The sequence below is a fragment of the Sceloporus undulatus genome, chromosome 4 (assembly GCF_019175285.1).
Source record: "Sceloporus undulatus isolate JIND9_A2432 ecotype Alabama chromosome 4, SceUnd_v1.1, whole genome shotgun sequence".
Lineage (NCBI taxonomy): Eukaryota > Metazoa > Chordata > Lepidosauria > Squamata > Phrynosomatidae > Sceloporus > Sceloporus undulatus.
The window spans coordinates 100,728,550-100,744,679 of record NC_056525.1 but is presented as its reverse complement, the minus strand read 5'-3'; the positions used below and the strand labels follow the sequence as shown (position 1 = coordinate 100,744,679).

The 16,130-nt window shown below is 42.0% G+C and overlaps 1 protein-coding gene across 2 annotated transcripts in view; it reads left to right on the top strand.

Annotated features, from left to right (window-relative positions):
• Positions 1 to 1,166: 1,166 nt before the first annotated feature.
• The window catches only part of TTLL7 (tubulin tyrosine ligase like 7), a 104,891-nt gene continuing 89,927 nt past the window's right edge, over positions 1,167 to 16,130 (top strand). The window contains exon 1 of one of the 2 annotated variants that reach the window (XM_042463366.1): positions 1,167 to 1,240. The gene's annotated coding sequence lies outside the window, so the exon portion shown is untranslated. The remainder of the gene's footprint in view (positions 1,241 to 16,130) is intronic. The other variant, XM_042463364.1, reaches the window with a different exon arrangement.

The following is a 16,130-nucleotide window of genomic DNA, read 5'->3' as shown; positions in this document are numbered from 1 at the left end:
GTTAGCCCAGGCAATCTGGGTAGTCTTTTCCTTTTATGGAAAGCTTGGAAAGAAACGTACAGTCGGCCCTCCTTATCCATGAATTTTTTATCCACGGATTCAAGCATCCAGAGCTTGAAAATACTCCAAAAAAGTATAAATTCCAAATAGCAAACAATGATTTTCCATTTTATATAAGGGACACCATTTTGCTGTGCCATTATATTTAATGTGACTTGAGCATCCACAGATTTTGTTATCCATGGGGATAACAAGAGCCCACTGTACATATATTTGAAGACACACTATGTTTCTTAATAGCCACATTGCAAACAAATCTTCAGGAGGATTCAGATCTGGCTAGTCTTGGAAGGCCCCATTTTGAAGTGGATATCTACATCTGTCCAAATCGACCTGATTTGATTCAGGATTTATCCAACACCAAACCACACCCGCAGTGGCTACTTTGTGCCCAATGTACTGCGTAGGAAGGCAGTCTGAAGTCCCTGCAGTCCAATGCATGTATAGTGAGAAGAAAATCCCATTTCATTCAAAAGGACTTATTCCGAGGTAAACAGGCATGGTATTACAGCCTTATAGTCTAAGAAGCCAAGGCACTTTTAATTCCCAATGACTTTGTTTTGGCAACTTTTTGTTGACTTTAGTAGTCTTCTGAGCAGGTGGAAGACTCTGTTCATAAACAAAATAACCTGTAATAGACAGAGCTAAGCAAGGGCCTTTATCCTTACATGACCTCTTCAGGGACTACTTTTGTATGTTTGTCACTAGAGGGAGCTGATTTTACTTTTCAAATACTGTATATGCGAAGGGGGAAAATACATTATGAGCAAAGAGTTTGACTTTCTGGTTAATTCAGGAAAGCAAATGCTCTATCATGCTAAGAAATTCCACACATAGAGGAAAAAATACTTACTTTGGTCCTGTTGCGTGGTTTTTGTGTGCATATGTGTGTGGGGGTGTGTAAGAGACGTTTGTTTATGTGTTGCAGTTTGTTTCTTAGTTTTCACATTGCCAACTTCCTGTACCACTTCTCTGCAAATGGGCCATGTGGTAATATAATACTGTATTAGGAGAAGATACCATCTAGCGCAGCAGTTGTCCCTTTAAATCTTTGTGTTCTATTTGGTTGCCCAGGACAACTCTGGTAAACATCAGGGAACCTACATGTGGCCTTTCAAAAAGCTGGGAACTGAATCTGATGGGAAAGGTTAGGTCACTTCAGAGCTGTTTGAATCAGACTGTAAGTAGTTGCTTACTGTAGATTGCGGTGTTTTGCTGTCTGTGATACAATTTGTTTCCTACTTTGGGATCTGACTTTCAAAGTAACTGACTGACATAAAGATTGCCTTCAGAAGATACCGAGTTTATTTCCACGTAACTGATGCTAAATATAATCTGGTGTCCTGGAAATAAGTGATGCATCTAGGGAAATAGTAGGAAACATTGGGCATCTCTTGATAAAGGGAATGGCTGCTCTGTTAGCCACTTTAAGTGTATATGCTTCTGAGAAGTACCTGTGGAGAGAGCTTTGAGAGACTCTTCACAGAGTCCTGCAGTTTTCTACAGTGGTAACCATGAAAATCAATAAATCACAGCCTTTGCAATTCAATAATTCAAGCCAGGCACTGGCAGTAATTATAGAACAGAGAGGCCTGGTTGGATGAAGAGCGGATGTTCACTAGGAAGAAGAGGTGTTCAAACTTGACTTATCCAGATAAAAACTTTCATGTTCCTCATAATAATTTACTTCATGTTACAGAGTTAGAAATGGGTATACGTATATGTGTGTGTAAAGAGGTTGTGGTTGTTAATTTGATAAGTTAAACCTTTGTCAGTTGCTGAAATATTAAACCATTTGTTTACAGTGATATTTGCATGTAGGTGGGGGCAGGATTCCCAGTTCCAATAGTATCACTCTGCTATTGCTCTTAGCTATTTGGAAATGGAAAAAAAAGCAGTGGAGGGAGTTAAAAAGAATATTTGGAATAGCTTTCTGCTCCTCTCATGGTAAGATCTCTTTGACTATCAGAAACAAGAAAGTCTGCTTAAGCAGAATCTGGTGATGGGACAAGATGGAGGGCTTCTCCAAGAAATATTACCAATGAATAAGTTGAAAGTTCTATATCCACTATTATTTTAAATGTTCACTTTATCACAACAAACATGATTACAAAATAACAATAACAATCTTCTAGAAATGTTTAATCTGATTTTCTTTTCCAAGTTCTGTGTTCCTTTCTGAAGAGATTTGATTATGTTTATTACTGAAGGATGCTTCTAAACATATTACTATTTTCATATTACATATTAAGTACTAGATTTGTGCCTGTGTCACTGAGCAATGTGACTTGGCAATATTAAAATGAGTGTTTTTGTATAGTCAGGAGAGACAAAATGGATTCTTATCGCAGTTTATGATGTGCCTGTTCCTGAGACACTTTGAGATTAAAAATTGGAGGTCTCATAGATGGATGATTCAGTATTATCTTCCTTCCTTCCTTCCTTCCTTCCCTCCTCTTCCTCCAAAGCCATGGGCTAGAGTACAAGGGGGATTAAGTATGATTGTTAGCAAAATACATATTTTTCTTATATTTTCTTTAAAAATATTTTTGTTTGAATTTACTAAATGGCCAACACAGCTACCCCTGCATATTTTTCTTATGTTAAACATCTGGTCATTTTATCAATAGTCAACAGATGAATTATTTTTAAAAAGTAATTTAAAATGCAAACAAAATACTACTAAGTGCTACACTAAAATGCACAGCCTGCACTGCACCACAAGTTCTATAACAAATTGGTGGGGTCCATCATCAGGAAAGAAATCTCAGCTAGCCCAAATACAGTGCCTAAATACAAGTTTATCTATACACAACAGCAACTTGTAGTTTCCATGTTAGTGTGGATAGTGACTCAGCTGCGGGTTTCAGTCTGAAATTTAATGGATCTATCCGAGTTGCTGAAACATATGTCCCAATAAGTTCAGCACCCTGGATGATTCCTTTAAAATTCAGGCTAAACCCAGGAACAGATTCACTGCTGCAGTGACATGAAAACCTTCTACTGTCACTGTTTATAAGTGATACAAAGGGCCATCCAGACACATGCAGAAGAAAGACAAGATGGAAAATAAGTAGTCAGCTTAGATGTTAAGTACCTACATATCTTGCAAATCTGTAGCCTGAGGTGCAATACAAGTCCCTCCCAGCCTGGTCCAACTGTACTTCTTGGGAAGGGCAAGTCCATTACTTTCAATGGGACTTGTTGCCTTTCCATAGTTCCATCATTCATTATAACATTTGAAATGCGACTTCTTGTTTTTACTTGTCCTAATGTCTACAAAAGTAAGTCACTGCATTACTGGATGCATTGCTCATTACCTTTTTGTAATTCAAACCAAGAAGCAAATGAGAAAACTTCCTTCTTTTCCTACAAACATTTTGACAGATGTATGTATGAGCCAGTGTGGTAGGTAATGATTTGAGCATTGGACTATGATCATGGAGACCAGGTTTTGAATCTTCCTCGGCCATGGAAACTCTCTGGGTGACCTTAGGCAAGTCACACACTCTCCGCCCCAGAAAACCCCATAACAGCTTGCCTTAGGGTTGCCATAAGTCAGAAACAACTTGAAGGCACGCAACAACAATACAGAGAAGAAATTTCCACCTCAGTAGATCTGGGGTAGATGGAGACTGCTTAAATGTGCTTTGAAGTTCTCCTTGAATGCAACTTCAGGTGTATGTGTGTCTAGTCCCCCCCCCCAACAAAAACACACGTGATCAATTTCCACCTGTGTGAGTCCCAAGTTAGGTTTACTGAATTAACAAATGAGATACAGACCCTATATAGTGTAATTATATAAGTATATATACTCCCAAATTAAAGTGTATTGAATTTACAAATAAGATATGAACCCTAGACCCACCTAACACTTGAGGCTGAAGTTCATCATTCCATTCCAAACAATTTACTGAGTATAGCTGAATGCTTCCTCTTACAGATTGCAATGGACAGAAAATACAGACACCACATATTTTTCACCAAATGCTTATACTAATTACTTGCTTGACAGAAAGAAAGTGTGAATGATGGGCTAGCTGTGTTAATGATGTAGCAAAATGAAACAAAATTCCAACTCCACTGAAGAGTGATACCTTTATTGGCCAGCTGTGCATTTGGGTTGGCCAGTAAAAGTATCACGCTTTTGAATTGTGTTGTGTTTTGCTTGGCAGAGTTACAGAAAGCCATATTCTCCAGGGTGGAGAGTGTGTGGCACTCCAGATGTCCTTCATCCCTAAACAGTATGGGCAGTGGAGAGGCACAAGGAGAACTGCATCTAAGAAGATTGAAGGGTTTTCTCTCCCTGCTTCATGTTTCTACATACACATGGCTTATCACAATCAGTACGTTTGCCCTACTTCAAATGGTGAACACTTCGTTGCTGTATCCTTATCATACGGGGGAAATCGGGAGTTTGAACAGTGGTTATCCCGTGAAAATCACGCAATTGCGAATAACATTTTCACACACATAGAGATTAAAGAGCCACTATCCTGGGAATAAACAGGCAATAAGCAGGCAATAAATAGCAACAAATCATTCAATAGGATTGGTGCAGTTTTGGACCAAAGATGTTTTAAATTTTAAAAAATCATTCTTTTGCTTAGCGGCAATGCTAGTGATTGTATAGCAGTAGACATCTGTACATAAAGTTCTCACTGGAGCTTGAGAAAAATGTGGTCATTTGTCATTATGGAGAAATCAACCAGTCAAATTAGACACTCTAAAATCAAAATTAGCAACTTTAAAAGTGAACACTATAAAGACTATTAAAATTGATTGGTTTCTATTTACTGATCACAGTAACCATCACAAAGATAAATGAATGCCTCTGTAATCTCATACGGGACTGATGTTTTATCATAGATCAAATTACCATAGAGAGTTTTAAGTAACTAATTATCTTGTAAAAAGCTACTTTCACATCTTGTGATTTGAATGTCAGGTCAGTAGTTGTCTTGGTTTTGTATTTGATTTCATATTTGTATATTTGTATATTGTATTTTTCCTATAATAAAACCCATTAAAATAATAATACATAGAATCTAAGCTCATCTAGCTTGGTGCTGCTCAAATTGTTGGTCTGTGAGCCATTGACTGCTTGTCTATTTAGTTTTCATTTGTGCATGTGGGGGGGCGGGGGGGGGGAAGAAGCCAATAAGCACAAATTCTGGCCTTGAACATCAGGTAGCCTGATAAGCACCAATGTGGTCCAAATTCACAGTTAAACCATACAGGGCAGGTAGCTATAAATACATTTTTAAAAAACCTCCAATGAAGAAGAGTTCACCATCTTCAGAAGCAGGTTGAATACCTCTTATCATCAAGAACTTTTTCCTAATGTTTAATCCTAACATGTTCCCTGTAGCATGAATCTTTTGATTCAGGTCCTGCTTTTTGGAGCAGCAGCAATGATAACCTTTCAAATATTTGAAGATGGCTATCCTATCACATTTCAGTTTAGGAGAAACACACCCAATTGCTCAACTGTTCTTCAGATTCTTTACACTCTTAGTCATCCTCTACTCAACGTGTGCCAACTATTCAAAACTCAGTGGCAGTTGGATCTAGTGCCTCCAGGGTATTTAAGACTAGTTCATTTGCGTTTATTTACTGTTGTGTGCTTTCAAGTCTCATGGTGACCCTAAGGTGACCCAATCATGGAGTTTTCTTGGCAAGATTTTTGAATTTGCCTTCCTCTGAAGCTGAGTGTGACTTGATCAAGGTCACCCAGTGGGTTTCCACAGCTGATCAGGGATTCAAACCTTGGTCTCCAGAGTCATAGCCTAAGGCTGTAGCTGGATAGTTGAAATGGAATAATTTCTGTGTAGTATGAAAAAGGCTGTCTTCTTTACGCCGAGTTTTATTTGATGTCTCCACTATCTTTTCTTAGAATATATAAGCCAGTACTAGAGAGGATAAAACTTTCTAGTACAACCAGGAGACAATAAACAATATAATGAACAATATAACCATAAATATGTCAGGAGCAAGGAACAGCAAGTGGATTTCTTATGGCCTGTGATAGATGAGAGTGTTTCCAGGAAGGAAAGAAACATTTGAATCCCTTACTCTGTCGCCAATTCATATAGCCTGTAACAGCAACAGAGAAGGTGGAGGCTCTGGTTCAGTTGTCTTGCTCCTTCATTATATGGCTAGACATGCACAAATGAAGCTGCTACCTCAGAGGTAGGGAAGCTGTCCCTCTTCTGATCTTGTTGAATTGGATGTCCCATCTGCCCTAACACTAGCATTACCAGTGACCAAGGGCCATCAGTTATATTCAGAGACACACCTGTGCTAGGGGCTTTTGCATACCTGTACTTTAATTCACAATACAAATGATCTTTAAAGAAATGCTTTCCTAACTAATAATCAAACCTACCATCACATTATCTCCCGTTCTTGTATCACCTTTGAGACTAAGGGGCAGATGGCTGTAAAGGGGCAGCTTAATGCCCCCCTTTGAGAGCTGGATCGGCCCCAATCCAGCGTTTTTCTGGCACAAAAAGAAGTGGCCAGATGCTGCTTCTTTTTGCACTGGAAAAAGGGGGCTCCTTTTGCAGCCACCACGGCTTTTGGGTATGCGGTGTCTAATCACTGTGCCGCAGGAGTGTTCCTATGCTGCCTGCTGTCTGGTTGGGCAGGTGGTATGCCTCTGGCTTTGGGGCAGAGTTGGAGCGTGTGGTGTGTGACCACCATGCCCCCACACCCCCCCAAGCTGGCTCTTATTGCTGATCTGCTTTCCCCCTAACTGTGCAAAAAACTTGTAGCATAAATTTTCATAGATTTGGTCTATTTCTTCAGATGTACTCCATACAGCCAAGTCTCCCAATTTCGTTTGCACAGTTAGTCTCAAAGGTGATACAAGGTACCTTTGCATACATCAGAGTTATAATCTGTGACATAACTCTTCTCCAAGGCCCCTTGCTCTTTTACCTCAAGATTCCTGCTTGGATCTGGTACTTGGGCCTCAAAGTGGTACTTGTTATGGACCACTGGTTTTGTTGCTCAGTGTGATGAAGTATGACCAGTTTTCCCTTTCTCTTCCTAAATGTAAATAGACACAGCTAAAAAATAAAACCAGTGAGGATTTATTATATATGCATTAAATTAAATATGAATTCCCTGTACTCTTTCCATATTATCGACTCCAAAAATCCTACTCAGATCTTATCCATTCCCCTCCTCCTACTCAGTCTTCACTTTGTCTCTGGACCATCTAACTCTTTTTACAGACAAGCCTCTAGGTTGTAACTGTTCTCTCCCAGATCCTTTTGCTGTTATGTGCTTTCAAATAATTTCTGACATGGCAAGCCTATCACAGGTTTTCTTGGTTTCCTCAGAGGAAGTTTGCCATTGCCATCCTCTGAGGCTGAGAGTGTGTGACTTGCTGAGGATCATCCAGTGACTTTCATGGCTGAGTGGGGATTCAAACCTTTGTCTCCCAGGCCCTATTTCATAGTATTTTTAATTTTTAAAATTTTTTAAATAAACTTTATTATCAAACCAGATTACAAAAAAATTAAACAAAACACTTATAAAATAAACAAAATGAATTTGACTACAAATGTAATGAAAATACATGCATACACGAACCCATTATCCCTTCTCCCTCCCTATCCCCCAGTCCCATTGACTTCTACCACTACTCCATGATTGCCAACTATAACACCCATTTATGCCTCGATAACTAATCCATCTTTTACAAACCAACTTTTCTACATTTTTATAACTTAATTAACCATAACAATAATTATATAATCAACGTTCTTCGATTTAGAAACGCTTTCCTATCTAATAATCAAAACCTACCATCACATTACCTCCACTTCCCCCCCAAATAATTAACAAAAGGTTTCCATGTTTCCATGTAAGTCTGTGTCAGGTATCCTTTCAACAGATTGGTCAACTTCTTTGATGTAGCCAGGCTCCATAATTTTTCTACCTACTCCTCAATACTCGGGATATCCTTCTGTCTCCAATATTTAGCATATAATATTTTTGCTGCTGTAATCAAATAACAAATTAATATACTGTGTTCATTCTCTAATTTCTTACTGAAGTCCACCATATTTTAAATAAATAATTCTGGACTAATTTCTATTTCTGACTGTAAAATCTTATTCATCTGCTCCCCCATTTTTGTCAATATTTTTTGCCTTTTTACAACTCCATCATTGGCGATAAAAGGAACCAACAGACTGTTTACATTCCCAACACTTAATTTTTATATTTTTTAGATATTTTTGCCAATTTGCCTGGTGTGAGGTACCGCCTATATATCATTTTGAAATCATTTTCCTTCCGATCATTACAGCAAGTAAATTTTAAAACTTTCAACCACACATTCTCTCATTGGTCCAGACGAATATCATGTCCCACATTTCTTGCCCATTTCACCATGCATTCTTTAATTTGTTCCTCTTCTGTTTCAAACCTTAATGGTAATTTATAAAAATTTTCAATCAGAATATCAAACTCTGTTTTCCTTTTTTTCAAAATTAAATCTATTCTTATCTTCTTTAAATCCTTCTCTTAATTGGTAATACATTAACCATGATATTTTGTGCCCTTCCTTTTTTAATCATTGTAATTCTTTAATTTCCCAATCTCCCTGCTCCTATTCTATTAAATCCTGATTGTACTATACCGAATTCTCTCCTATAAAATGCTTCCTGTGGTGATACTCAATTAGGTAATTCTATACTAAACCTTTATTTTTATTTATTCCACTCTTATCAATGCTCTTCTAATAATATGATTTTTAAAATCTATATTCGCCCTCACCTTCCCATACCACAAGTATGTGTGCCACCCAAATCTCAATTCATGTCCTAATTCTAACATCTTACTATTATCCAATAAAATCCATTCTTTCAACCATGAAAGGCATGCTGACTCAAAATATAGTTTCATATCTAGCAGACCTAGTTCTCCTCATTCTTTATCATCTATCATTAATTTCCATTTTATCTTTGGTTTTCTGACTTATTAGAATTGTCTGGAACAAACACATCAATTTAGGCAACACACACATCTTTATTACTGATACTGACCTAAAGAAATAATTTTAACTTTGTCCATCTATTCAAATCTTTTTAAACATTTCCCCAAATTTTCACATATTTATTTTCATACAATTGATGATTTTTCAGCCTGTTACAGACTGCAAAATAAAGCTGCTTTGGGTCTCTTTGGAGGTATGCTTTTAAATGATGCATGCATCCTGAAGAATCCAGAAGCTGCACCAAAGCTGCCCTCCAGTGCTTAGGAATGAGTGTGGCTTTGGCAACGACCTCCGGACTCTGCTCATTTAAATAGCACCTCCAAAGAGACCTGAAGCAGCTTTATTTTGCCAGTCTGTAACAGGCCTTGATTGTTATATTAGTCGCGTACTCACTATTTCAAATCCTGTCCTAAACAATCAATTTTTTTCTTGCCTCAGGTATATTCTTTGTCAAATTTTGGTTTTGTCCTTATTATTTTAAAACCTGCTACCTTACCAAATTCCTTAAACTTTTGCAATAGATGATCCAATCTCACCAAGTCCCCTCCAAAATAATCACCAAACATCTGCAAATGGCTTCAATTATATTCCTTTTTTTTAACTTCCCCTTATCATTTTTCCTGTCTAATATCTCTGTTCAGTGTTTGGAGGTTGCTGTTTAAATGAACACACACATCTTAAGACATCAGAAGCTGCACCAAAGTACACTCCAGTCCTTAGGATTGGAGTATGACTTTGGTGTGGCTTCTGGCCTGTTAGACACATGCAGCATTTAAAAAGCCCAATAACTGTCATTGTTAGGCTTTTAATAATATAATAATAATAATAATAATAATAGATATATAAAGTGATCTCTAGCTTGGTGTGGCAAAAGTGGAAATAAGTTTCCATTTAATATTGCAGGGCTCTCTTGCTTTGGGAATAAAACAACATTAATAACAATAATAGAATATAGGCCTGTTACAGACAGCCAAAATAAAGCTTCGAGTCACAGTGGAGGTATGGTGTTTCAATGATGCATGCGTTCCTAAGAGTCCAGAAGCCACACCAAAGCTACTCCGTCTCTGGAGCTTTTGGTGCGACTTCTGGACTCTTAGGACGCATGCATCATTGAAACACCATACCTCCACTGTGACTAAGCAGCTTTATTTGGCTGTCTGTAACAGGCCATAGTATCATAGAGTTGGAAGAGACCGAAGGACCATCCAGTCCAACTCCCTGCCATGCAGAACTCTGTCAAACCATCCCTACGATGGCCTTCACCCTATAAATGAATTTTGTGTTAAGACTTAGTCCCATCTCCAAGATATCTCATTATGTCATCATATGCAATACAGGTATTCTAAATCCCCAACACTCTGGTCTAGCATTTGGATACAAGATCAACCTGTAAAACTTGTAAAGAGGAAGGCAGTAGGAAAAGTGGAGGACTGCATTGCAGGTAGATGGAGTCAATCAAGGAAGCCACATGGCTGATGGTGACAGGGTGTCTGGGAGGTTCTCAATCATAGGGTTGCCTAAGTCTAAGTTGTGTAGATAACACAAAAAGCAAGGGGAGGGAATATTCATCTGTAGAAGGCATTGGTATTTGCTCAACCTATTGGCTCAAATACTTTAATTTTAAGCTTAACCAAGTGAGGATTGGTAGGTCCTTATGGCGAGAGTAAGAGTACTGGTATTCTTTGTGCTCCCTCTGAGTAGATGGCGGATGGGAACGAAGGAAGAGTTTTGACCGGGACCGGTTGGGACTCATCCTCCTGTCCTCGAGGAAGGTGGCAAAATCCAACAGAAGCTTAGGAATGGTCCTGATGTCTAACATGTTCTGCTGCTGAGCAACTGAAATTGCTCGAAGCACTGAAAGGGAAGAACAGGTCAGAGGTCGGGTCCAGAAGAAGAAAAGCACCAGGATAAGACTATATCATTTCCATCCTGTCGTCCCCAATCCGGGTGGTCACAGAGAAAAATGACAAAGCACACCTAAAAATAAAAAAAACAAAACAAAACACCTGGGACATCAAAGTAAAAAAGAAAAAAATTTCCATTAAATGGTCTCTAAAATGCAGCGTAGTTAAGAGACATTGAAATAGAGTACAAAATAAAAGCATATACTTTAAAAATATCCTTCTGCCATTTAACTAAAACTAAAGGCCTGCCTAAACAAAATGCCTCTTGACAGTGTCCCCTTCTATATACGATACAGTACTATAAGATTTTAATAAATAACATGTGTGAATTAACAAATTAATTTACAATTATTAAACAATTAATACAAAAACAATACAAATAACAAATGCAATATCTACCTATCAGCTTCTTAGAAAGAGAGAGCAATAGATTTAGGTTGCTATCTCGGTACATTTCCCCCATCAATGAAATGTGTAACCGCCCCACATCTAATAAAGAATCGTTGATTACATTCAAGTTCCACTGGTCACTTAGACACCTCCAAATTAAATAGACAGAGGATTGAGGTGCGGTAACACCTGAGAAAACCGAGTGGAAGAAAGTACGGGACTGAACTCAGAACCCACAGGAAGAGGAAGGGCCCACCGCATAACCTGCCCGACACTAACTAAACCTCTCCCACACACCAATCAGCAAAACCCCAGAGATAGGGCCGTGAAACCTTACTCCATCCTGAATTGAGAACAACCTCTGCATAAGGCAACCCGCCTTGATATATCTTGTTTTTAACACCTTGCCTGTGAAGAGCCATGGAGCTTGAAACTTTGCAGCTGAAATGTGCATTTTGACGGCCCCACTCTTGGTGATTTTAGATGCTACTTTGTATGCCAACACCCCTGATTCTTGTTGAATTCAGCGATTAGGTCTTTCGATCAAAGAGAAGGAGTGGGCCAAATGGTGTCTGGGTGAAATCCTGCACTTGGAAAGGGTGGGGAAGCAAGCTTGATAGTGGGGTAGAAAAGAATGAGGAAAAGGGTTAGATGCCCCTTGCCCTTGTCAGGAACAAAACTAAAAAAGGGTGCAAAATGAAGGCGAGCGACTGCCTTCTCCTGCATGTTGACTTGGGCTGGAGTTGGTTGGTTTATTTGTTGTTTGCTATATGTATTAATTGTCTGTTTAATTATTTTGTAGAGAATCTATGCCATAGGCAGTTTATTTATTTTATTCGTTTTTAATCAATCGTACATACAGCATGGCGAAATTTACATTAAAAAAATGAAAACTTAATTAATTTTTGGATTTTAAAAAAAAATTATTTGGGGGAGTGATAATATTATTTTTTTTGGGGAAATAAAAATTATATTTTGGGGGATTTATATATTATTTATTATTAATGGAAAAACCCAATTTAATTCAAAAGCAAACCTGGGGCCTGTCCTTTGTGCTCCTGGCCTCCCCCACCTCCCCATGCCTTCAGCCTTTTCAAGGGACACAGGGGCATGCCCAGCCCCTGGCTTCCCACAGTCTGTGGGCTTTTCTCAGAGGACATGGGAGCTCCCATTCCCGCAGCAGGAGGGGAGGCCTCCAGAAAGGCCATGAGGCTCCTCCCTGAGAGGAAGCCACTGCACTGAGACCCCCCCGGTTTAAGAATGGTTTGCTCCAGCTCATCCCCCCCCAAAGAGATCTCCTCCTCTCAGCTTCCCTGCGTGGGTCCAGCAGCAGCTGATCAGTCCCTGGCAGGCAGGCCCGGAGGAGGAGGAGGAGAGGACAGGAGGAGGGGGAGGTCAGGAGGAGGAGGAGGAGGGGAAGGGAGGTCAGGAGTAGGAGGCGGGATTGGTTGGTAGGGATGGGGGGGTTTTTATTTGAGGTTAATAGGGAGGAGTGGAAGGAGGCGGGGACTATAGGGTTAGGGGGCAGCCGTGGGATTGCAGATCGGTTAGGTTCTATAGGGGGATGATGGTAGGGGATTGGTAGGGGATCTAGGGATAGGGCGAGAGGGTGGGAAGGTAGAGGGATGGTATAGGGGCGGGAGGTAGGGGGGATGGTATTAGGTGGGATGCGGGATGAGGGAATTTAGGGATTGGATCTAAGATTTAGGGAGTCAGGGGAATTAGATTGGGATTAGGTAGTAGGGATTTTAGGTTTAGGGTTGTTTAGGTAAGGGATGTAGGTAGGGGGGGAATTGGTCGGGAAGGGTTGGGGTAGGGTTTTGGTGGTATGTAGGGAGGTATGGCTGAAGAAGCGTAGAGGGAGGTTGGGGTAGTAGGGAGGGTTTAGGGAGGGGGGGGGCGAATAGGGATCGGGAGGATTTTTAGGGACGTTATTGTTTAGTAGTAGGTTGGTTTCTCATTTGTAGGGGTAGGTAGGGAGGTAGTTAGGTTTCTGGTCGGCGCGGGGTCGGTGGTTTAGGTTTGGGGTAGTGTTTTAGGGATGCCAGGGAAGGGATTCGGAGTAGGGTTGGTCAGGGAGGAGGGGAGGAGGGATTATTAGGGATGGGAGGATGCGGGGAAGGGGGATGGGGGAGGGATGCAGCGCTTTGGCTGGGTTTTTTTTGGGGATCTCTGAGGGCCCTCCTTACTCCCTGGAAGAATCTCCTGAAAAGGACACCGGCAACCACGCAACCCCCCCCCCCGCAAACCCCCGCCAACCCCGCACCCCCGCAAAAAAGAAAAGGGAAAAGGGGACTCATCCCCGCACAAAAGGGGACTAACCTACCTTAACGACGAACTACTAAATAAAAAAGAAAAGAACTCGACAGACCAAAAGGGAAACTGAGAACTCTGTCTTGAAAGGAAAGGAAAGGCGAGGAGAGGGAAGGCGGAAGGCTGAGGAGAGGGAAGGCGCGCCTACCCTCCGCTTCCGCCTCCCGCCCTCTCCCCCCTCAAGGAGCCTTCTCTCCCTCGCCTCCTTCCCTGCCTACTCGCCCTTCCGCTCGCCTTCCTCTTTCAGGCGGCTCTTTTCCTCCTCCTCCTCCCCAGCATCTTCCTCCCCTTTCCAGCTTGTTGGTCTGCAGCCCCCGCAGCCGCTGGGGGGAGGGATCTTATTTTTTTTTATTTTTTATTCTTAGGATTTCTGGAGGGATTTGCCCTCGGGTGGGGGGAGGGATTTCGCTGTGGGTGAGGTGCTTGAGGGAGTCGCTGGGGGGGGAGGGCTTGTGGGGGGGGGGAGGGGATGTTTTTGCTTTGTTGCCCCCGCCCCTCCCAAAGAGAGACAGAAGGGAGCTGGCCTGATCAGCATGGCCTCCCTCCCAGCACGACGGACAAGGAGGGTCACCACGTCTAAATATAATACATTAGTCTAGGTCCTCGTTTATAATCATTATAGTCCTATCCCCCCCTGGAGGGAGAAGTGAGGAAAGACCGCCCCCACACGCCCTCCCCACTTCCGACCCCGCCCCGCCCGCCTCTTCCCTCCCTTCCCTGGGGGTGGGGGGAGGGGAGACCCCATTGTGTTGCAGCAGGATGCTCTTCGCTCCTTGCCTTGGGAGGGGAGGGAGGGGAAGGGAGGGACTGGGTTGGGGGGTCGGCTCTTGGGGCGTCTTCCGGATGGGAACACCAACACCCCAGACGAAGCTGAAGCCATTTTGCGGGGCCAACTGAGGGGGCGACGGAGTAGGCGCAGTCAGGCAGAGCCGCAGGGGCGGTGTGAAGGAGTAGGGAGGGGGGAGGAGAGAACGCAGGAGGGGAAAGACGGTTGAGGAAAGAGAGAGGGGGGGATGGTGAAGGGAGAAAATACAAGGAGGGCCCCGCAGACAGAAGAGCCCTAAGATAGGAGCAAGCTATCAAGCCAATATGGGAAGCGGACACAGTTTTAAGGGTGGCCAGATTGGGAGTACAGTGGGTGGGAGAGAACAAACAAGGGGGCCTTCGAAAAAAAGAAAAGTAAAGACGTGGGGGAGAAGACGAGGAAGAAGAAAGAAGGAAAAGGAAGGAAGAAGCGAAAGCCGGAAGGGGAGAGGATAGACGATAGAAATCCGAACGAAGAAGGACAGAGGGGGGGAAGAGGGAGTGGGGAAAAGAGAAAGATAAATGAAACGATAACTGCCCCACCACCGCAGAAAAGCTGTAGCGCACTCAAAATCGCACTCCTTCTCCCTACCCTTTTCCACCCTTTCCCTTTATTTTCCACCTTTTCCTCTTACTTTCTCCTTCCCCCTTCCTCCTCCTCTCCCTCCTCTCTTTTCTTCCTCTTCCTCCCTTCTCTTCCCTTCCCCTATCTTCCTTCCTCCTCCTCTTGCCTTCCCCTATTCCCTCTTCCTTCTCTTCCCTTTCTCCTTGGGTGTCCCTCAATCTCCTTCCAAGCTTCAGAGGGGTTTTAGGGTGCTGCGGCAGGGAGCCCAGTGAGGAAGGCCTCAGGGCCTGGGAGCCGGATGAGAATGTTTTGGGGGGTCTTGTGCGGTTGGGGCATCTGGCAGGATTTGTCAGGTCAGAGCATCCTTGCCCTCTGGGTTGAGCCAGCAGCCACTGGGAGGTTAAGTGTAATCTTGTTTTTGCAGGATAGCACTTTGTGTGGTGGAAAGTGAGCATGAATGCTTATTTGCTGCAAAATTACAGGTTGTGATTAGGTGTGTGCTCTTGTACATCCTCACACACACCACAACATTACATTTCTTTCCTCCCTCCTGCCCCATACATGTGCACAGTTTTCAGCAGAAAGAAGTGGGACATTAGTGCCTCTAGTGATTTGAGGTGATAGATCTGCTATTGCACATAGAAAGGGAAGCCAACCCTATGGAGAAAAGCTGTCCATGATTCAGAGGGAATTTCGCAACATAGAGGAACAATGTTGTACTTCCGGGTTGTTGTAAGTTTGACAACTAGATAAACCCCTGAGGTGGGTTGTGGACTCCAGGCTGCTGTGCAGATGTTCTCTGTGTTATTCAATGCTGCTCGGCAGGAAGCAAAGGTTAAAATGACCTTCTGTCGGTGGTGTCCCTGCTTAGCATTGCCAAGTCAAATAACCCTTCAGAGGACAAATGGGTTTGTTACTCATAATCAGCAAATGACTCTGTGTTGGAGCAAGGATCCTGTACGCTCATTACGCCGCAGAATGTGAAGGGGTTATTTTAGTGGTGGAACTTTAGGGTGACAACATGCTATTTTAAAAGCGCGGAAATGAAATTATTTTAGAGCATTTTTTTGAAGGGCATCTC